The 24494-nt window shown below is 46.2% G+C and overlaps 1 long non-coding RNA gene across 1 annotated transcript; it reads left to right on the top strand.

The window, feature by feature from the left end:
• The first annotated feature begins 3761 nt into the window (after nt 1–3761).
• On the top strand, nt 3762–24196 carry LOC120397495. The gene is made up of 3 exons (XR_005593826.1): nt 3762–3878; nt 13786–13937; nt 24008–24196. It is a non-coding gene; the product is annotated as an uncharacterized LOC120397495 (long non-coding RNA).
• Nucleotides 24197–24494: the final 298 nt, after the last annotated feature.

Below are 24494 nucleotides of genomic sequence, written 5' to 3'. Positions count from 1 at the left end.
AGCATATCTATTGGACAAGCTTTTTGGGTCCTCAGTCCCAGCCAGCATCCTTGGTTTGAAATGGGTGTTTCCCTCCTCCTAGATCCCTGTTGAGGCTACCAAGCCTCACCTGCCCTGGCAAAACTTATTTTAAGGCAGTGTTTATTTGCTTTCCTATACTTATCATAGGATCTATGTGGCATTTGAGAGCGGTAGTGACACCACCAGCTATCCCACCGTGCCCTGCTAAGAGATGCCACCAGTTGCTCTGCAGCTGTTTACTGGAAAATTGCAGCTGTTCTGCCTCTGCAGGATGTTCCCCTATCCACCAGCCAGGGACATACATGCCTGATGGGAGTTGGTTGCCCTGTCACAGGAAATAAAAAAATTGAAAGAGTGATACTAGTATATTTACATGTGGGTTTGTATTTGAAAGCCTTGTGTTACACATGGCTTTTCAAGAGGCATTGAACAGAAGAAAATCATAGAATCGTAGGACTGGAAGGGACCTCGAGAGGTTATCTAGTCCAGTCCCTTGCACTCATGGCAGGACTAAGTATTTCCAGTCCATCCCAGACAGGCATTTGTTTAACTTGCTCTTAAATCTCCAATGATAAAGATTCCACAACTTCCCTAGGCAATTTATTCCAATGCATAACTACCTTGACAGTTAGGAAGTTTTTCCTAATGGCCACCCTAAACTGTCTTTGCTGCAATGTGAGCCCATTGCTTCTTGTCCTAGCCTCAGAGGTTAAGGAGAACAATTTTTCTCCCTCCTCTTTGTAACAACTTGAAAACGGTTATCATGTCCCTTCTCAGTCTTCCCTTCTCCAGACTAAACAAACTTTTTTTTTTCAACCTTCCCTCATAGGTCATGTTTTGTAGAACTTTGATCATTTTTGTTCCTGTTCTCTGGACTTTTTCCAGTTTGTCCACATCTTTCCTGAAATGTGGTACCCAGAACTGGACACAGTGCTCCAGTGGAGGCCTAATCAGCGTGGAGTAGAGCAGAAGAATGACTTCTCATGTCTTGCTTACAGTACTGCTAATACATCCCAGAATTGTTTGCTTTTTTTTTTTTTGCAGTGTTACACTGTTAACTCATATTTAGCTTGTGCTCCACTATGACCCCCAGATCCCTTTCCACAGTATTCTTTCCTAGGCAGTCTTCCCCATTTTGTATGTGTGCAACCAGGGCTAGCTCCAGGCCGCAGCACGTCAAGCATGTGCTTGGGGCGGCAAGCCGCGGGGGGCGCTCTGCTGGCGCCGCAAAGGTGGCAGGCAGGCTGCCCTCGGCGGCTTGCCTGCGGAGGGTCCGCTGGTCCCGCGGCTTCGGCGGACCTGGGAGGTCCGCCGAAGCCGCAGACCAGCGGACCCTCCGCAGGCAAGCCACCAGAGGCAGCCTGCCTGCCGTGCTTGGGGAGGCAAAATCCCTAGAGCCGCCCCTGTGTGCAACTGATTGTTCCTTCCTAAGTGAAGTACTTTGCATTTGTTCTTATTGAATTTCATCCTATTTACTTCAGACCATTTCTCCAGTTTGTCCAGATCATTTTGAATTTTAATTCTATCTTCCAAAGCACTGGCAACCCCTCCCAGCTTGGTATTGTCTGCAAACTTTTTAGAAGTGTACTCTCTCTGTAATTACCTAAATCATTGATGAAGATATGGAACAGAACTGGACCCAGAACTGATCCCAGTGGGACCCCACTTGATATGCCCTTCCAGCTTGACTGTGAACCACTGATAACTACTCTGGGAATGGTTTTCCAACCAATTATGCACCCATCTTATAGTAGTTCCATCTAGGTTGTATTTCTCTAGCTTGTTTGTGAGACAGTCGTGCGAGGTAGTATCAAAAGCCTTACTAAAGTTAAGATATACCTTATCTACTGCTATTCACTATCTATAATGCATAGTTTAGCTCAGTGGCATAGAAGTTACTGCAGATTTACACCAAATTACAAAACAATTTGGCCCACATGTATTAAACAGAACTATAATTTATTCATATATAAAGTGATATTTTATATACATAAAATTATACCATGTATTTCAAATATACACACATTCCCCCTTCTAGGCTTGGTATGAACCCACAGCAAATCTCTTATGTTAATGCTAAGTTACAATATTTAATTAATAACCATCAGTCAGCCTTTTTGCATTTTAATGGAGATTGACTGGCCAAGAGTTCCTAAAATCTTTAGCTCTAGTCAGGGTATTACCCAAGAACTACCCTGCAGCAAGGTTTAGAGGAGGGGGTGGTTTGTTTGTTTTTGTGTTTATTTGCTTTGCTTTTGTAAGTTGAAAATGTAAATGACACATAGGCCTGCATATTTTTAAATAGAAATGTAATTTCAGTTGGTCTGCATGGGCTATTTATTAAGAATTTAGTGCCTCTTATGTTAGCTTGTCAATGAATCATTTTTCAATACTATATTTTTTGCATGTTTTTGTACTCTATAGGTGTCTTTACATTAATTTGAGAGGGAGTTTGTGGGGTTTTTTATACCCTTTTCCTGCTTCCTCAGTATGTGAGTGTTGTGGGAGCTCTAAGAGGTGTGTCGGGGGGTGGGAAGACAAAGGCACTTAGGCTCCTAAATGCTAGACTTTGGCACCTAACTCTGGGGATTAGGCACAAGTCCCAGTTTTGGCCCCACTGAGATTCATAAAATTCCCATGGGCAGCCGGCAGAGAAGTAAATTATTGTGAGACAGGAGGCAGAATTGGGGAAGACTCAGCTGGTGGCTCCTACCCTACACCAGGCTCAGCTGCTAGTCCTGCAGAGTCCCATTACCATTGCACCCAGAACCCCCTCAACAACCCCTGTGCATCCAGATCCCCGCCACACACCTGGATCCCTCACTGAGCTGCCTGCACCCAGATTGCCACACACAGAACCCTCTCTCAACCCACATCTGGATCCCCCCACACTAAGCCCCTGCACACTTGGATCCTGCCTTGCTGAGCCTGCCTGCTTACACCTGGCATGGAGGGGCAGGGCCCTAAGGTGTTTCTAGGGCAGGCCTGGTCCTTCTGCTGTCATGGTAGGGTGCAACCTCACCACTGAGTCAGTGTCCCGGGTGGGGAGAGCTGCACAGTGATCTCCCACATCCGTGCAGCCAGTGGCTTGTGCTCCCCAATGCCATGCCAGAGCCTCCACATTTGACATAAAATGTGCAGAATTTAATATTTTGTGCAAAATATTTTGAATCTTTTGGTGCAGAATGCCCTCAGGAGTAATCTTCAAGATGCACCAAAGCAAGAGAGCCATTTTCAGAAAAAAAGATGAGAGAAAGAATAAATGCAAGTTTATAACCCCCCAACAACTTCCCATTCTTTCCCTCGGCTGACCTCAACAAGTTTCCCTCATTCAGCGTTTGTTTTAAGGCAGCTTGTTGGTGTCTCCCCCAGCATCAAAAGAGACTATGCAAATGAGGTTTTGCTCAGACTCTTCCAAAGTTGCTTCTATAGCACATTTTCCAAGATAAATCTTTAAGACAGATAGTTTATCTAAGAATAAAGTCTTGTGAAAACATTGAAGTTATAGAAAAAATAAATATTTTGAAATCCAGGAAATTCAAAGCTAAGAGTAAGTGTGATGGGTGCCTCAGGGCCTAGTCCACCCCTGCTGGAGGCCTTGTGGCCCTGCCACCCCCAAAAAGGCCAGTAGAGAGGTCCTCCAAGCTGCCTAGAGCGGCTGTGTGGGATGCAACCAATCAGGGCCCAGCAGGCTAGTATAAGAAGAGCTGCAAGGTCTGCCAGAGCAGTTCCCTGTTAGAGCTGGAGGAGTGGGGATAGAGCTGCTGGACCTTGGCTGACACAATACTGCCAGAAGCCAGGGAGATTGAGAAGGAGTCCTGAACTGGTTGTAGTGATTGTCAGGACAACGCCCTGAGGTAAGGGTGAAGAGGGTAATAAAGGGACACAGCAAACAGCTGCTATCAATAGGGTCCCTGGGCTGGGACCTGGAGTAGTGGGTGGGAAGACCCTAAGAGGGTGAAAATTGTGTCACTAGGGAGGGAGCCCTGGGGCACTGCTCGATCCTGGAGCAGGGACAACTTGTGGGAGACATTATAGGAGGCACTAAGGGTACGTCTACACTACAAGACTATTTCGAATTAACTTAATTCGAATTTGTGGAATCGACCTTATGAAGTCGAATTTGTGTATCCACACTAAGGACACTAATTTGACTTTGTGAGTCCACACTAACGGGGCCAGCGTCGACTTTGGAAGCGTTGCACTGTGGGAAGCTATCCCACAGTTCCCGCAGTCCCCGCTGCCCATTGGAATGCTGGGTAGAGCCCCCAATGCCTGCTGGGGAAAAAAATGTGTCGAGGGTGGTTTTGGGTAACTGTCGTCATTGAACCGTCAATCACGCCCTCCCTCCCTGAAAGCGCCGGCGGGAAATCTGTTCGCGCCCTTCTCTGGTCGGTTACAGCACAGACGCCACAGCACTGCGAGCATAGAGCCCGCTGCGATCATCGCTGCACTTATGGCCGTTGTCAACTCCTCGCACCTTATTGTCCACCTCTTCCACAGTCAGCTGCTGAGAAATCGGGCGAGGAGGCTCTGGCAGCGCGGTGAGGAGAGTGGCGCAGACCTCTCACAAAGCAGGGCACGCCGCGCAGTGGAGATCATGGTGGCAATGGGTCAAGTTCATGGTGTGGAACGGCGATTCTGGGCCCGGGAAACAAGCATGGACTGGTGGGACCACATAGTGCTGCAGGTCTGGGATGAATCACAGTGGCTGCGAAACTTCAGGATGCGTAAGGGCACTTTCCTTGAACTCTGTGACTTGCTGGCCCCTGCCCTGAAGCGCCAGTACACCCGGATGCGAGCAGCCCTGACTGTGCAGAAGCGAGTGGCCATAGCCCTCTGGAAACTTGCAACGCCAGACAGCTACCGGTCAGTAGCGAACCACTTTGGCGTCGGCAAATCTATGGTAGGGCTTGCTGTGATTCAAGTAGCCCACGCAATCGTTGAGCAACTGCTCTCAAAGGTAGTGACTCTAGGAAACGTCGAGGTCGTCAGAGATGGCTTCGCCGCGATGGGATTCCCAAACTGCGGTGGGGCTATAGATGGGACTCACATCCCTATCCTGGGACCAGCCCACCAGGCCAGCCACTACATTAACCGAAAGGGCTACTTTTCTATGGTGCTGCAAGCACTGGTGGACCATAGGGGACGTTTTACCAACATCTACGTCGGGTGGCCGGGCAAGGTTCATGACGCACGTGTGTTCAGGAACTCTGGTCTGTTTAGACGCCTCCAGGCAGGTAGTTTCTTCCCGGACCACAAAATAACGGTTGGGGATGTGGAGATGCCTACAGTGATCCTCGGGGACCCAGCCTACCCGCTAATGCCCTGGCTCATGAAGCCCTATACAGGCGCCTTGGACAGTGAGAAGGAACTCTTCAACTACCGGCTGAGCAAGTGCAGAATGGTGGTGGAGTGTGCTTTCGGACGTCTCAAGAGGAGATGGCGGAGCTTACTCACTCGCTCGGACCTCAGCGAAAAAAATATCCCCGTTGTTATTGCAGCTTGCTGTGTGCTCCACAATCTCTGTGAGAGCAAGGGGGAGACCTTTATGGCGGGATGGGAGGTTGAGGCAAATCGCCTGGCTGCTGATTACGCTCAGCCAGACAGCCATGCCGATAGAAGATCCCAGCAGGAAGCGCTGTGCATCCGGGAGGCTTTGAAAGCTAGGTTCCTCGGAGAGCAGGGTAACCTATGACTGTCCACTTGACTTACAGAGAAGCTGAACCTGAGCCTGTTTCAGTGACTGTTGACTTCGATCTGCGGTTACATACCCCGTTCTCCAGGTTTCCCCCCTTCTAACACACATTTTAAAATAAAGTTAATTGAACACTGATTATTAACAAAGTTTTCTTTAATTATGAATTCCTGTTCTAGGGTTGAAACATGGATGCAGACTGTGGTGGGTACGGTGTGCACTGATGTACAGACCGCTTCTACACTAGAGGAATGACAGGCTCCTGCTCCTACAGCGGTCTCTGGGGGGGAGGACGGTTGCGGGTGGGTGTGCAGGAAGGGGTGGGTTTGCAGGAAGGGGTGAGGGGTGCCGTCTTTGGGACGGAGTTTGGATGCAGGCTCTGGGCTGGGGGTTGGGGCGTAGTAAGGGGTGAGGGGTGTGTGGGAAAGGTGAGTATGTGTCCGTGGATGAGGGCTCTTGCTGGGGCTCAGGGCATCGGAGAGGCTCGTGGCTAGGGTGGAAGGGCATGGTAAGGGCAGCCTGCCTTGCCATTTGTGAATGGCAGGCGCTAGTACCCTGGGGCAGCATACACCTCACAGACTGACCCGGGGCAGCATACACCTCACAGACTGACTCTGGTGCCTAGTGACTGCAGTCTGTGTGTGTCCTGCTGTTGATCCTGCCCCCAAGTCTGTACCCTGGTAATGGAGGCTGTCCTATGCGATTAAACCCCCCCCCCCTTCACACAAAGTCTTCTGACAAGAAAAACGGGACGGAAACAGTGAATAACAACAAACTACTTTTAATACTCAACTACACAGTGGGGGGATGAAACTTGGATTTGGGACTGGGTGATGCAGGAAGGGAAGCACTTCTCAAAGTTTATGGCATCAGAGCTGTGTGGTACATGAGCGCTCTGCTGGGGTGCTGTGCCAGTTTTCACGGCCCCTAGCGCCCCTCCTTCTTGTTATTTTGGGTGAGGGGGGGACAGGACTTTGTGGCGGGGGATTGCGGTTGCAGATACAGTGCAGGGGGGCTCTCTCCTCCTGCCTGCGGTCCTGCAGAACATCTACAAGGCGCCGGAGCGTGTCCGTTTGCTCCCTCATTAGCCCAAGCAGCGTTTGAGTCGCCTGCTGGTCTTCCTGCCGCCACCTGTCCTCCCGTTCGATGTGTGGCGCTGGTGCTGACATAGGGTCTCCCTCCACTGTCTCTGCTCGGCGCCTCGGCTCTGGAGCAGGCCATCAGTTCGAGAACATGTCGTCCCTAGTCTTTTCTTTTCGCCGCCTAATCTCGCCAGCCTCTGTGAGGGGGATGCCGGGGCAGTTCGGGAAAGAGCCGCAGCTGTGTGATGGGAAAAAGGAAGTGATTTCCTTGAAAAGATACATGTTTGCGAACAGTGAACACAGTCTACTCAGTTTCTGTGAACAAGACCATACAGGGAACCTAGTCTCACGAGCTCTCAGGACAAGTTCGAGATTTCGGAAGACGCTTTCAGTGGCTGCGGTCTTGCACCGGAGATCGGACAAGCGGGGCGGTACAGCTGAATCCGTTTATCAGCCAGGCCTGGTAAGTCCTACACTATAGGCTGCTTAACAGTTAATGGGTAGCTGTGCCCTCCCGCAGAAGGCAATCTGGAAAGCATAAAGTCCGACCCTGTTCCAGCCCCTCGCGGCTGGGCCCGGGAAAGATCACTGTATGCTTTTCCTCTGCGGCCTCCAACACGTGCCTGTTGAACAAAGGTCTTTGCTATGCAAAGTAAAAGTCAAGCAGTCACAATAGTAACAGTACACTAATTGCCCTACTTAGATGCAGCAGTCGCCGAACGACATTACCCTGAGGCGGGTCACTTGGAGAGAGAGAGAGAGGATGCTGCGGGAATCCCTGCACAGACCAGGACCGTATGCAGCCATGCTGGTGGAGGCAATGGTTCCGCTTTATGTGAGGATGGCCTGGCGCGGAAGAGTGTGCTTCCACGGAGCACCAAATAAGGCACCTCTCCCCAGGAACCTCCTGCGGAGGCTTTTCGAGCACCTCTACGAGACCTTCGTGGAAGTGACCGAAGAGGATTTCTATTCAATCCCTATATGTGTGGACCTTCTTTTTATATAGTTTTATATGGACAACTTTTTAGCTAGTTTTTATATAGTGTATATTCCTGTTTTTTAAGAAATAAATGTTTCCATGTTTATAACACTTACCGACTGATCCTTCCCCTGATTCTGAGTCCGTGTTAACGGCCGGGGAGGGTTGGTAGGGGATCTCTGTGAGGGTGATGAAGAGATCCTGGCTGTCGGGGAAAGCGGTATTGTAAGCGCTGTCGCCTGTGTCATCCTCCACAAACCCTTCCTCATCTTCCCCATCGGCGAACATCGCCGAGGAACTGCCCCTCGACACTATCCCGTCCTCAGAGTCCACGGTCACTGGTGGGGCAGTGGTGGCAGACCCACCTAGAATGGCATGCAGTGCCTCGTAGAAGCGGCATGTCTGGGGCTGGGCTCCGGAGCGTCCGTTTGCCGCTCTGACTTTTTGGTAGCCTTGTCTCAGGTCCTTGATTTTCACGCGGCACTGCATTGTATCCCGGCTGTATCCTCTGAGTGCCATGGCTTTGGAGACCTTCTCGTAGGTCTTTGCATTCCGTTTGTTGGAGCGCAGCTCCGAAAGCACAGACTCATCGCCCCACACAGCGATCAGATCCAGGACTTCCCGGTCTGTCCATGCTGGGGACCTCTTTCTATTCTGGGATTGCATGGACTCCTCTGCTGGAGAGCTCTGCATCGTTGCAGGTGCTGCTGAGCTCGCCCCGATGTCCAACCAGGAATTGAGATTCAAACTGGCCAGACAGGAAAAGGAATTCAAATTTTCCCGGGTCGTTTCCTGTGTGGCTGGTCAGAGAATCCAAGCTTGGACTGCTGTTCAGAGCGTCAACAGAGTGGTGCAGTGTGGGATAGCTCCCGGAGCTAGTAAATTCGATTTGCATCCACACCTAGCCTAATTCGACATAGCCATGTCGAATTTAGCCTTCTCCTCGTCGGGGTGGAGTACCGAATTCGAACTAAAGAGCCCTCTAGGTCGAATTAAATGGCTTCCTGGTGTGGACGGGTGCACGGTTAATTCGAATTAACGCTGCTAAATTCGAATTAAAGTCCTAGTGTAGACCAGGCCTAAGAGAGACCCTTGGTGGACTTGAACCCTAGAAGGGGTTCTGCTTTGCTTTCATCACAGACTGTGTGAGACTCAGCTGGAGGGCTGAGTCACTAAAGACACACCACAGAGAGTGTGCAGGCACACCCACTTGGTTAAAGGGGGAGGGGTGTGCCATGTTACAATAAACTGGTTGGTTTTTTTAAGATTAAAAGTCTGAAATTCATTGGTGTTACAAACAACCTGCTCTCTGAACTCAGTCTCAGCTGCCATATTATATATTGTTTAACCTTCAGTCTCAGGATATAAATATCTTGTTAGGTGGCTTCTGTGTATTTTCAGGCAAGGATAAAGGTACACAATTTCTTTATGGACTAACATGTGAGCCCTATCAAACTGAGTGAAGGTGGTATTGCGACTAAATATAGCCACTATATGCTTTGGAGGGAGGATGAGGTAGATTATTCTTTATAGACCAGGCAGCCTAGAAATCTGAGACAATGTTGGTTTTGGAGTAGGAGTTGGATAACAAGATATGTCAGGGCTTCTTTTTGCCAATGTACAGGAGGAAGCTGTGGAAGAGTGCTTGAGTTTTTGTTGGTGGTCCCTATATGATTGTTGGAGAGCAGTCCACAAATTATAATATATACAGTGTAGTAGATGAGTTTGTAGTCCTTATCAAACATATAGAAGCTGTATTTTGACAATATAGTAGGTGGGCCAAAGGGGTTGTTCCACATAAAAGATGAACATTGCTATGTCAGTGTCACAGTTAAAGGCATCACCTTAAAGCTCACCGGACTCCCATTATTACCTCTTGTTGCTATAAATAATTCCTAAGGTTACAATAACTAAAATATTACAGAGACTAAAAAACTATTTTTGTTTCTTAATTCTGTGCATTTGACAGCACTTCCGGTAGAGTCAGTTTCCCCTGTTGCTTGTACTGATCCTTCACACAGAAACAGCGAAAAGAAAAACATGTTTTGTAATAGAATGTTTGTTTGTAAACCCACACAAACAGCAGTGGTACTCAGAGACACATGCAGTATCTAAGACTAATTTAAACTTTTTTTTTTTAAATTGAGTGTCCCTTAAGTTTATTGTGGCTTCAGTAAGTCTACAGACAAAGGTTGCAGTCCCTGAACCTATCTGGTAAGGAACTAGTGCCAGATTTGTAAAGGTATTTAGGCACAGTTAGCCACAAATACCTTTAAAAATTCACCCCTTACTGCCCAACCAACTCACAGAGCTAAGTTATTGTTAGAAGTAAAAATTCTGAGAAGCTCTGGTTCTCAAGGGCCCTGGTCCTACAAACATGTACATGTGTGCTTCACTTTACTACCTGAGTAATCCCATTGATTTCATGCAACTCTGTGGTAGTAAAATTAAGTACGTACATGTTTGCTGGATTGGGGCCTAGAAGAGAAGACTAAAACAAATGTGGATTTATTTGTCATTCCAAAAATATAGCTAGATAAAGTAAAATAGCAGGTTGACTTTTTAGAAAAAACACAGCCTCTATTTGCTTTCCATCCCCTACCTCTGGCTGTCTGTCCTTAGAAGACCATAAGCTTTGTGGGGCAGGGAGAGACTGACCTCTCGAATGTCTGGAAAATGCTTAGCACACTTCAGGAGCTATCACAATCTAATAAAATAATCCATAGATTAGATTTGATAGCAGGATTATGCTAGTAAACAGCTCAATCTTAATGATGTCCTATAATTCTATCACTGTAGAAACTTTCATAATTATGAATCTAGGAGTAAATCAGGTCAAACTACTTCCTCAGAGGAATAAACATATGGACTGAATTACATGGGAAAGCAACTGAAGTGAGATACCTCTTGGTTTCTGGAGAACACCAGGATTATGAAGTCAGGTAAAACATCACACACGGGGTTAAGAGCAACCAAAAGAGAACATATTTGGGTCTCTCTATTGCTAAAAATGCCTATGCTTTATTTAATTTACCTAAGTTTACACACATGGCACCAATCTGGCCATGTCCCACTAAATATTCTATCCCTATGCCAAAACAACTAGTTACACTATTAGAAAGCAATCCGGAACTACAAAGTATACAATGTCAAAAGAATTCATGTATCCATTTTCACAAAACACAATGAAAGGTTACACAATAAAACAACTCAAGTCTATTTACCCAGCTATCCCACTGTCTCAGTTTCTAACTGTACAGTGGGGATAATAATACTAAACGTGTTGTAGAGTAATTTATTATTAGTAATTCTGATTGTAATATGTGAAATAATCGGATGAAAGGTGGTATAACATGAGTGGAATGAGAATCTGTTTAGGGAAATGAAGAAGTGGTAATAGAACAGGCGTATGGAGCCTTGCACTGATATCACTGCTTTAAGTTGGCCTGAGATTGGCAGTAACTAAAAGCTGTTACTGTGCAAGCTATTTTGTGGCCTGTGGAAAAATGACGACATCCCCTTACTACTATAAAAGTGTCTACATTATAATTGGCACTAATTATCAGTCATCTTTCAAGACTCAACAGAAAGGCAAAGGACTGAATGGACAAAGAATGAATTAGCCGCTTTCTGGTAACTTGCTTTTATGGTGCTCCTGCTAAAGCTTTCTGGATATATAGGGGACAGTCTCTGAAGCTGGCAGGCCAGCATCTTTTATTAACTAAACTCACTTTGAAAGGAAAACAAATATTTCCAGCACCATTAGCAAATATAGTGTTATCCAAGGCAACACGCCACCTCAGGGCATCTGTGACAATTCTGTAATCACTTAATACAGCTCCTTAATCCCCAGGGCAAGGATCATTCCCTCCAATGGAGAAACTTGCAGTACAGGGCTCAGGAGGAGGCTGGCCTCCATGGAAAAGGCTAGAGGCCTGCACCCAAGCAAACATGGATTCTGAGGGACCTGTGGAAGTCTAGGGATATGTACCTGGAGGATCTGTACTGCCTCAGCTGATCTGGCTCCCACGGCTCCCTGGCAAACTGAATAAGTGGTGCCATTCCACTGGGACACTTCGTGCCCATAGCTGCATTATCTTTTCTGGGAAACTCCATGTGGCTGGCATGAGTATGATGCATGTCCTGGCTCAGTCAGCTCCTCCTGCTCCAAGCCCACTACTCTACGCCACCTTCCCATGCATACCTCTGACCCATGAGGTCTGGAAGAGAAATTTCCCCCTTCCATATAGGAATGAGGAGACCCATACATGGAAGATTCCCTCTGTGTACAGATCTGGGGAGAGAGGAGATGATTTCTGGCTCGAACTAGAAAGTAATGCCAGTGTCCAATTATTTCTGGAGGGCAAGAGACAATGGAGTAGAGAATTCTGCTGAATGGACTATCCAAGTTAAAACCCAGTAGCACTTTGATATGAGTCAAGTTCTATTAAACACACAAGAAATAACCATCCAAAAAACTAGTTCTTGAATCCAGATTTATTATATTTTTATATAAAACGCTTGGATTTTTGGCAACAAATAAAATACTTCCAGTGCTGTGCCCCAGAAACACAATCTTGCTTAGTCATAGTATTTTCAATATCTCCAAACAGAGTTTTGTTGCTAAATGTGTATGGCTCAGCAGTTTACCAGAATTTTTTTCCTCCCTGGAACACATGTTTTTGCTTAAAGGGAGTTCTCCACAATATTTGATTTCATTAGCAAATGCAACAACATATCCTCACAAACATATGTTATCGCCTGGTAAGAGTGAATAGCAAAAGGGAACTGGCCACTCTGTTTAGTAAGGAGTGAGAGGTAGGTTGTATATAGGAAATGCAGTCCGTTTCGACATCTCCTGAATATAACAAATTACCCTTTAAATACTGCTAGAGTACCTCTCCCTGTCTCTTTTCATGTTTTAATTCAGACTGATTAAAGTATGAACTGGGAGTTGTTACTCAGACCTACATTCTCTTCACAGCTCTGTATCTGACTTGCTTTATAACCTTAGCAAATCAATTCACCTCTGTGGCTCAGTTTTCCACCTGTAAAATGGAGACAACACTTCCCCACCTTCATAAAGCACTTTGAGATCAACAAATGAAAGTGCCAGATCTTGGTATTCTACTACTTATGAATAGTCACCAACAGGACCAAATTCATACCTGTTGTAACTCCATTGATTTCAGTGGAGTTACACACCAGAAATTAATTCAACCCACTATTTTAGAGCAGTGGCTCTCAAACTTTCCATACTACTGTATCCCTTTCAGGAGTCTGATTTGTCTTGTGTACCCCCAAGATCCACTTCACTTAAGCTACTTGCTTACAAAATCAGACAAGTGTCACAGCCACACTATTACTGAAAAATTGCTGACTTCCAAATTTCTACCCTATAATTATAAAATAAATCATTGGAATATAAATATTGTACTTGCATTTTGGTGTATATTATATAGAGCAGTATAAAAAAGTAATTGTATGAAATTTTAGTTTGTACTGACTAGTGCTTTTATGTAGCCTATTGTAAAACTAGGCAACTATCTAAAGAGTTGTGTTCCAGGGGGTACATCAGGCACCAATTTCCTCCAGGCCCTGGGGGTGTTAAACCCCCTACTCTACCCCCACCCTGCCTCTTCCCATCCAGTTCTGTCCCCTCCCCGAATACACCATGTCCCTGCTCCTCTCCCTCCCAACACCTCCTGCATGCCACAGAACAGCTGATTGTGGTGGGCGGTAGGCACTGGAAGTATCACAGGACTAGAAGTTGCAACATGAAGGGTATGTCTCACATGGTAATAGCTCAACCCAGCTCAGTATCAATCACCTGTAAGACCCTCCTGCCTCCAAATCATTGGAAGGATGACTTATCTCTGGGAAAATGAAACTGAAGAAAGTACAACAAAACTCAGTGGTTGAACTTGGAACTGTGGGCATTGAGCCTGGACCCAATTACCCATATTTGTAAGGGGTAACTAACAATGGTGTTACTATACTTGCAGATGGACCTCTGGACATGGACCGGCTGTGTGACTGCAACGTCAGATCCCAGACTGCTTACTACCTAGATAATGGTCAGCAAGAGGCATACAGAATCTGGATTAACTACAGCTACGGAGCACCTTGGATGGAGATCAAGCAAGCTCTTTTGATGGTATGTTGCCTCTCAATGCATGTGTAACAAGGTGAAGACTCACCAATGTGGCACCTCCTGCTGGTCATCCAAGGAATTAGCGTTTCCAGCCCTGGAGCACCCTCTGCAGGCCGGTATCCCGCTTGCCACTGGGCCTGAGTCCCTCCTGGACCCCAGTGCCCCTTTCAGGCCAGGGTGCTGCCCCCTGGCAGTACCCCCACAGATCTGGGTCTCCCCTCCCCCGGGAACCCCAACCCTCTATCTCCACCGCACCTCAGTCTTTGTCTACTGCGAGTCATAGTCTAGCCCCCGCTCACTGGGTCAGACTGCAGTCTATACCACTCATGATCGGCAAGGGGGGGGTTGGATCTGCTGCTTTTACATACCCTGCTGAGCTGCTTCTCTGCAACCCCAGTACCCCTCCTGGCCTTTACCAAGGCCTGCAGCCTGGGGGTTTTCCAGCCTGGAGCTCCCCAGCCCTGCTCCACTCTAGGTACCCTGCTGAGCTCCCAAGCAGCCAGGCCCATCTCTCTACACAGCTAGAGAGACTCCTTCTTTGGCTTCTGTCCCCAGCCCTCTTATAAGGGCCAACTGGCCCTTATTAAGCCAGCCTCGGCCTGATTAGGGCATGGCCCACAGCTGAGGCTGCTTTCCCCAATCAGCCCCACTTTTCCTTCCCTGCCACAGCCGTCTCCCCAGGGCTGTTTTAAGCCTTTTAAGGCAGTAGCGGGTGACCACCCCACTACAGCATGTGTCTCACGGGCTGCTGCTCAGAAGGACAGCACCGCTTCTGGTGTGTTCTCCCCTTATATAGTCAGTCTCTCTCTGCCATACCACGTGACTTTAGACCCAGTGGTCTTCCTGCTCTTTTACACCAAATGACATAGAACACCTTACATTGCCCCTCCTTGACGGTAAAGCAATACCCATAAAACTTCAACTGTCACATTCCATAGACATTACTTAACTTGAAAGATGATACAGGCACAGAAGCTATAGGTACAGATGTTTTTTCTTTTGATCCACACAGTGAGGCAGATCAAGTATCCAATGATTACAAATTGGATGATTGGAACCACAATAATAGGATGTAACATTATAATCCATACATTAAAGTTTCAGTCCCCCAAATAGATTCTCCCACCACTGACTAGAAGTGGTTTTATCTTTGATTTGCTTTAACACCCGCTTAATCTGATTAGAGGCACGATGCATGGTCAGCAATACCTCTTTCCCTTCCTTCTCAGTTTGCTTTAAGTGGACTTTCATTTCTGGGTGGAACATGAGTTGCTTTAGAGCTGCTATATTTGCTCCAAGGTGGATTGAATCTAAGTGGTCATATAAATTGTACTGTACATGTATAGGCTCAGTGGTGATGTCATGCCAGGCAAAGTCTCTATCACAACCCTTGATGGAAAAGATGGAGCTCAGACAAAGATTGATGGAGGAGTCGTGTAATTCTATAATTATTTACAGTAAACTCACTGCACCAACTCCTTAGACATAAACAATGGTCATTTGTGAGCACAATGGAGGAGTGATTAAAATCTGAAGAGTGCATTTTATAATGACCCATTCCTTTTTGGGCATGTAAACATACATGAGATCCTTCTAAAACTTCAGTGTTACAAGTGTAGCCTAGGCCCTTTTCTTCTAGGCAAGGCTGGAGGCTCGCAGTGTGGTATTCTTCACCCTTCCAATGGACCCATTTGCAGATAGCCATAGGAATAAGTACAGCTTGTCCCACACTTAAGCCTATGGGCACTAAAAGGGTAAACCCATTCCTTGTTTGCTGCTTTTAAGGTCAGCACATAAGCAATTATTGAATGGTTGTGGTGGCGGTAAGTGAAGTTAATTAACTTCCACCACCCCTGGTGCTCTTGCTCAAAAGGAGTGAGATGGTTCCACAACATGCTTTATCTCTACTGGAATAAGCCCATTCAAGCCAACCCTCACAAGGGACTTAGCCACATCTAGGATCCATTGCTGTACTTGCACACATGCTAAAGCAAAGGAGATGTTAGACTGAAGAATGTTTAAGGCCCCTATGATGTTGAGGTGACCTGTCTCCTGGATGCAAATTCAGGAATTGGCTATATGATACTCAAGCTCACTAATCCTATCTAAGGAGGTAGTAACAGGGTGTGATAAAGAGGCTACATCATGGTCCAAAGCTCCTATTTTATCAGCTAGGACCTGGTCATCTATAGTATTTAACACACCTAGTCCAGTTCCAACCCCTCCTAATATTTTAACTAACGTATCCCTAGGTTTCCTTATGAGAGAGTTGGATGATGGAACCACTCCTTGCACCCAAGTAGCCCATCCCACAATTAGAGGTGCAGCGAATGCAAAACCTCCTTGGTTAACATTGTTATGGAAATCTGTACAGGCATTATTAACCTTTTGTTGGAATAGACTGGATTTATCATCAGTACTTTTCTAATATTCTGTTTTACCACCACTGGTCCAACAGGACTTGTGTATGGTCAAGGTACCACAGATACCTTTACATTGACCTTAGTTCCATACAGACTTGTGATAACCCAGTCACCTGTGTCATTTGACACTAACACAAGCATTCACAATATATACAACAGGGAAACTTATATTCTGTAAATTTAACAAAATCCATTCATGATACTAGCATAATTATTAACACATGATTCTACACAATGACTGCATTTCACAGTTGCTAGATAATGACCTGATTTCAAATACAAATGGGCATTTATAAAGGCTTGATTAACATTACTGATGCCTATTGAAACCATTACACTTAAATCTCCAGGTCTTACCTGGCGGGGGTGTCACTTTTATGATGGACAGACACTTGGACAGCTCCCAAGCCTCAATCTACCTAGAGCACCCCTCTAGGAAAGGGTCATCAAAGAGCCATGAACAATTGCCCCCTCGTGTTCTTAGATTTAATTTGTGCATCATTATCTAATATGAGCTCATGCTTCTGTTCATCTGCTGTGAAGGTCATTAATCAAGTGTTACCCCTTTCTTCTGCCCATACCAGATAACTATATAGCCTGTATCCACATAGGCATATACCACTATAATCCCTTTCAAGACAGAGCTTCATTCGTCAGTATACTTCTGCCCTTGGGATTATCCACCACACAGGGCTGGCTCCAGGGGTTTTGCCGCCCCAAGCAGGCCCCCCCCCCCCCGAAAAAAAGCCATGATCGCGATCCGCAGCAATTCAGTGGGAGGTCCTTTGCTCCAACCAGGAGTGAGGGACCCTCTGCCGAATAGCTGGACGTGCCGCCCTCTCTGGAGTGGCCGCCCCAAGCACCTGCTTGCTAAGCTGGTGCCTGGAGCCGGCCCTGCCACCACATCATCATAATCATCAGTTTCATTATACATGGATTCTAACAACTCATAATAATATTCATAAACCCCTACAGGTGTATCCCATCTCTCAGCCATCTTATTGCTCTTATTTACAATAAGAGTCCATAAACCTAACAAACAATAATACTAACACAACATTTTCCAATCCAGGTGGCTGGATGAATTTTCTGAAATAGACAGAGCAGAGATTTAGGTTATTGACACTGATTATGGCCCAATACCACCCTTCCATTCCTTTATTTGGGACAAATGGAACCATTTAAAAACCCATCTCTTGCCAGATCTTAACTTGACCTGATACGTTGTTGGACTGGCCCTCTTGGTTATAACTACAGGGACTACCTAGTGGGGACTCGGAGGGTGATGTTTCTCTGAGTAGAATTGAAATAAAACTTTATCCCCAACCTACCATTCATGAAATTTAAGGTTGGCATTCAGCCTTTTGTCCATTTGACATATGTTCTGCTTTAACTGGGAGGCTACCTCCTTCTGAGCATCACTAATTTTAACCAATAGCCGGGTTATGTACTAGTCTATTTGTACATGGGACTGATACTTATCAGGTGGTACACCCCCACCCCTCCCAGCCACCACATCTCAGGAGTCCTCATTGGCTGACCCGTAAAGATCTCATGGGGTGTAAATCAATGTGCTCCAGTTGAGCACCTGATGGCCATTAGGACAATGGGTAGCTTTTTTTATCCCAATTCTTTCCAGTGGGCGCTATAATCTTCCTTAATACTGTTTTAATCATCCTATTAGTCCGTTCAACAATCCCCAAGTTCTGGAGATGTCTGGCCATGTGGAGATGCTGCTTGATAAGTGCAAGGCAAATGTTCTTAACCGGGTCACCCACAAAGTAGGGGCCCCTGGTCAGAGTCAATGACCTCCAGAAGGGGCCTCAGAATCTGAGCAAATCATTATCACAGAGTCTCTGTCCACAGCATCCAAAGCAGCTACTATGGCAACAATTTCTGCTGCCTGGGCAGAATGGTGCAACACAGTGCCTTGCAAAACCCTATCTGTTGCTACCTGGAGTACAGCATAACCTGTATTGGGGGGGGGAGAGGGGGTGCCTTTTAGATGGAAACCGCTCCCATTGATGACCCGTATGTCACGGCCCACTGCTTTAGCTACTTCATATGAGGTCTCTAACTGGACTGGGGACTTGATGGTATTAGTCTCCTCCAATAGAAGCAGGCACTCGTGGTTTTCACCTTATGACAATAGAGCAAACGGTACAGCAGACAGAGACAGCACTTTATCCACCATCACCTTTTGGCTTAACAAGCACAGAGTCCAACCTGTAAGATGGGGATTGGACACTCAGCCATCATTTGTCTTCCCAGATAAGATGTACAGTACCTGACTGGCATGTGAGATGTTTGAAGCACCACGGGAGCCATTCCAATTATGTATTCCAGTGTTTGATGGACCATACCAGGGCCAAAGCTGCTTTCACAGGGCATATAACACTGTTCCACTTCGGTCACATGTTTTGAACTGTACGCAACAGCTTCGTGCTTGTCCACTTGACTGCATAATAACTACACTGATACCTTTCTGAGTGGTAGCAAGCTGTAATATGAACATCTTAACCAATTGAGAGTAGGCCAATGCAGGAGCTTGCGTTAAGGCCTGTTTTAGCTTAAACACTGCTTCACATTCTTTTTCTCCTCAGGACTATTCTTGTCCCTTGCAGAGCAGCATGTATAAGGGGCATGCAAGCTCTGCATAATCGTAGATAAAATCCCAAGAAAAGCCTACCAATCCCAGGCGAGATCTCAAAATTATGTCCCTGGGAGCTGGCAATTTGTAGATCAGATTGATTCAATTGGCATCTGGACGTTGCCCTTCATCTCTGAGCTTGACTCCAAGATAAGTGACTTTCTGCTGTACAAGTTGGGCTCTTTGCAGGCTAACAAGGAAGCCGGTTCTTTGGATGTTCAGGACCTCACTCAAAACAAGCAAGTTCTCTTCCCTGGTCTTTGTAGCCACCAATATATAATCCACATAGCTGACAACCCGGTCCTTGCGGACTAGGTTTCTCCACATCTTGATAACATGCTGATGACATATCGTGGGCACATTGTAGACTCATAGACTTTAAGGTCAGAAGGGACCATTATGATCATCTAGTCTGACCTTCTGCACAATGCAGGCCACAGAATCTCACCCACCCACTCCTGTAACAAACCCCTCACCTATGCCTGAGTTATTGAAGTCCTCAAATCGTGGTTTAAAGACCTCAAGGTGCAGAGAATCCTCCAGCAAGTGACCGGTGCCCCATGCTGCAGAGCAAGGCGAAAAACCTCCAAGGCCTCTGCCAATCTGCCCTGGAGGAAAATTCCTTCCCGACTCCAAATATGGCGATCAGCTAAACCCTGAGCATGCGGGCAAGACTCACCAGCCAGCACCCAGGAAAGAATTTGCCATAGTAACTCAGATCCCACCCCATCTAACATCCCATCACAGACCACTGGGCATATTTACCTGCTAATAATCAAAGATCAATTAATTGCCAAAATTAGGCTATCCCATCATACCATCCCCTCCATAAACTTATCAAGCTTAGTCTCAAAGCCAGATATGTCTTTTGCCCCCACTACTCCCATTGGAAGGCTGTTCCAGAACTTCACTCCTCTAATGGTTAGAAACCTTCATCTAATTTCAAGTCTAAACTTCCTAATGTCCAGTTTATATCCATTTGTTCTTGTGTCCACATTGGTACTAAGCTTAAATAATTCCTCTCCCTCCCTGATATTTATCCCTCTGATATATTTATAAAGAGCAATCCTAACTCACCTCAGCCTTCTTTTGGTTAGGCTAAACAAGCCAAGCTCTTTGAGTCTCCTTTCATAAGACAGGTTTTCCATTCCTCGGATCATCCTAGTACCCCTTCTCTGTACCTGTTCCAGTTTGAATTCATCCTTCTTAAACATGGGAGACCAGAACTGCACACAATATTCCAGATGAGGTCTCACCAGTGCCCTGTATAACAGTACTAACATCTCTATCTTTACTGGAAATACCTCGCCTGATGCATCCCAAGACTACATTAGCTTTTTTTAATGGCCATATCACATTGGCGGCTCATAGTCATTGTGATAACCTTGCACTACTCTCGTAAAAGTCAGCTGCTGATGGCCAAATGTAAAGACAAACTTCTACCATGCACTTTTTATGCAGTGGTATAGAAAAGAACACGTTTGTGATATCAATGACCGAGAACCATCTAGCCCCACCTTCAATGGTAGACATTATTTCTGGAAACTTAGCGACAACAGGTGCCATGCGAGGTGACTCTCTGAGAGCTCTGTAATCAACTGTGAGCCTCCACGTTGATTGATCAGACTTAAGCACTGGCCAGATTGGCACATTGCACACACTGTTTGTCTCTACCAGAACTTTTTGGGATCTCAAAGCATCAGTGGTGCTCCCAATTCCTCCTTGGGCCTCTCTCCAGTATTTGTACTGGCGCTGAGGCCAAGGATCCTTCCACCATAATCTCCACATCAATACGTCCACAGTCTAACTTATTCTTTGCAAATACTTGCGGGTATTTGTTTAGTGATTTCCAGGACATCTGGTTCCCATGTTGGCAACTTGAGTTTGGTAGGCACCCTGAGAGCACTCACTCCATGCACTGATGGTATAATGACTCCTCCTTCACCCTGGCCTTTAACAAACCTCTGATTGGGAAGATCCATTATGACATCCAAGTGCCTCAGCACATCCATCCCTAATGTACCCTGTCCATCAAGCTTCTGGAAACCAAATAAAACTTCAGTGATCAGTGCCTCAATTATCCAAGTTGTTTTCTCTGAAAAGGGCACTAGACTTTTCTTTGTTATATCCTTCAAGTACCTTGATTTCTGTAATTGGTAGCTGTTTTATTGAAGGAACTGCTTTTGTGCAAATCATACTCATTGTGGCCCCAGTGTCCAGCAGCTTTTTCTGCTTGATGTTACCAAATTCCCCTTCAGACAGATGTTAGTTGCCAGCCTTCCCCACCTATCATTTACAATAGTGGCCACATGCAATGGGGAAGGGAGAGCTCAGTGGCTTCAGAGGGAGCTTTGGGGTGGTGCTCTTTCATCTCGAGGGGCCACCTTCTCCCCTGCTAGAGCCTCATCCTGTGCTAGCTTTTTCAGCAAGGCTCGAGTTGGCAGACCATCTAGTTGTTCTACAGGCTAGTACTTGCAGAGTTTCTCCACAAGGCTAATCTAAACCTATAGTCAGGATCTCTGTTTTTGCCATTCTTTCTATAACTAGCCTTCCCATCATTCCTACCTTTTATGGCAGCCACTTGCTGTGTGTCCTGGGATGTTGTTGCTGCTAGGGTAAGCTTCCCTATATAGTTCATATGCTTCCTGAGCTTTGGTTTCCAATTCTTTTAGACTAGTTTCTCTGGGATTGGCAGGTCCCATGGTCATTTTAATTGCAGGGAGCAAACCCTGAACAAACATCTCCCAGAGTTCAGGGATGTCCTACATAACTCCATTTACTATTGGAAGCTGACCTGTAAGCCAATATAGTTGTTTACTGGCAAGGAATTTCTGTGGTCTTTCTGAGATCCTCTGTTTGTCAGACTACATCTTGCCCCTAAGACTTCTGTATGGGTAGTACAGCTTCATAATGGTACAGTAAATTTCTACAGATTCCTGAACACAACCTACCTGAACCTCTGTAGGCAGGGCCCCAAACTCATCTGCACTCATATTTTCTCTTTACCAGTGCAACTATGTCTTCTAAATTTAAACTGGCAATCACACTAAGCTTTGCCAGCCAATCTAGTGCATTTTCTTTAGAAAGGGGGCCCATGTGCTTGCTCGTAGCTCGCACCTGTTCCAGCCCCAGCGTGTGGATTTCATACCTTGTTTCCAAGGATCTGCCATGTCCATAATGAACCACAGTAGTGGTTATTGGAGCAATCGAAAGGTGGTTTGAATTCCCCTAGACCCCCACAATGGGGTTCCTGTGGTGCTTATTTTGGGGGGCGGGGAGAGGAAACAGATACCACCTCCTTCTAGGTATACTAGGAATGAAACATTTCTTTCTGTGTCACTCCCATCCAAGTCAATAGATTTACCAGACTCATACCCTCTTAAGAGGTCCGTTTTTATAGCACTTATGACACCCTGCCTACGCTGCAACCTTTGCTTCAACATTCTTATCTTTTGATCGCATACACTAAGGTTCACAGATGTTCCTTTTCTTTACCTTTCATTAACACTCTAGTTGCAGCTTGAGACTCTAACTTTGACAGCGCACATATTTTTCTCCTTTTTCAGGAGGTTACCATTCAACTCCTGCACTTGGGGATTCTAACGGGTTAAGCTGCATTGTCAAGTTAGCAATCTGGGCTGTTGCAGCAGCCTGCTGGGAGCTGAGTTTTTCTACCTCAGCTTCCTTTTCAGGCGCTTACAGCTTGAGAAGCGGCTTCTTGTTTCAGTCTGTTGCCGATCCAGCTCCTTTGCAGTCATACCCAACCAGTAGAGCAAAGTTCTTTTCTCTTAGCCTTTTTAATGGGGGAAGGCTTAGATATCTCAAACCTTTCCCATGTTCTGCACCGTTTAACCATAGCATCCTCTCCATTGAGCAGATCAGCCCGGGGGGGTTTATTCTTCCCAAATAAAGCAATACAGAAGTCAAACACACACACCTGGAGGTATTTTTAACAAGGTGTTCCTCCACACACCCTTGGGAGTAGGGGAAGGGGGACTTACTAATGCACTCTGAGTGAGGGTCCTGCAAGGGAGTCCTGCTCCCCCAGGGGCTCTCACCCACAATCTCACATGACTCACACAGGAGGATTGCGACTCTGCAGGTCCCACCCAGGGAAACCAATGTTTCCTTTCCTCAGCCAGCACCCTATTTCCAAGCCTGCCTGTGTCAGGCCAACAGCTGTCGCTGCCTCCGAGGTGTCCACACCTCAGACACAGAAGCCTCCTCACTAACCCCCTACCCAGTCAAGGACATTTATTCCAACAGCCACACGGCTTGTTGTATCCAACAGATCCCAAACAGAGTCTCACCAGATCAGGTTGTACCCTGCCACTCTCCACCCAAGACCAGCCACCTCTGGGTGTCAAGCACAGATTTTAAAATGGGACCATGGGTTCAGATCCTTTAGATCTCCCACTCCCATCCACTGGCTTATGGAAAGGGAACACTCAACCACCCAGGGATGTGGCCTTGTTGGGAAGGCACTAGTCCCAGCCTCTCGGTGCAGGAAACCAAGAGACCTAGGACACAACCCCGTTATCGAACAGCAGCCGCCACTCACACTAAATTACATGCACTGCAGGATGGGAGTGATGTTCACCTCCCACAGGTCACAAGGGACCTAAATTCAAACCACATGAGTAAAGGAAAATAAAAGACATAAGCCAGAGACTGGTAGAGATCTGAGCAGTAGACTCACAGCTATGGCATACTGGTCTTAACATTCAATCCAGCTGTGGTCACCATAAACTATTGCAGCGTTAAAGGTATGCCACATGTAGTAAAAGCTCAACCCAACTCAGTATCTATCACCTGTAAGACCCTCCCACCTCTGAATCACTGGAAAGATGACTAATCTCTAGGGAAATGAAACCAAAAGATTTATTAAAGATAATACAACAAAAAATTCAGTGGTTGAAGTTGGAACTGTGGGCCTTGAGCCCAGACCCAAGTACCCCTTAAAATATGGGTGACTAACAATGGTGTTGCTATACTTTCAGATGGAACGCCAGACAGACCGACTGCAACATCGGATCCCAGACTGACTACTACCTAGAGAATGGTCAGCAAGAGGAACACAGAATCTGGATGAACCACGGCCCCACCCTCAGACACACTGTCACAAGCTAAGGATTTCTAGACAACATTCTGAATCTATTCATACCCCTTTACCTTCCTTATGTTGTAAATTCTTTTCCTTGTTCCATGCACTTTTCTCATTGTGTTTATTATGGTATGTTTTTCTTAACCTAGAAGGTGTTTTATTGAGGCTCTGCAATATTTCTGTATAGGTTGAATTGTAATATGTTTGAAATTTTCCATGAAAAATGTTAACAAGGTAAGGTGACTGTTCTGCTATCAGGCTTCAGGGCACCAAGTGAGTACCTCCCCAAGATCAGGAAGGAATTCTTTCTGCATGTAAAGAAGTAGATGGATGCACTGAAGTTTTTGGGTGCAATTGGCCTTCTTCTGAAGGAACAGCTAATA

Source organism: Mauremys reevesii, linkage group 1 (assembly GCF_016161935.1).
Source record: "Mauremys reevesii isolate NIE-2019 linkage group 1, ASM1616193v1, whole genome shotgun sequence".
Taxonomy (NCBI): Eukaryota; Metazoa; Chordata; order Testudines; family Geoemydidae; genus Mauremys; species Mauremys reevesii.
This window is presented reverse-complemented; position numbering and strand designations above follow the sequence as displayed.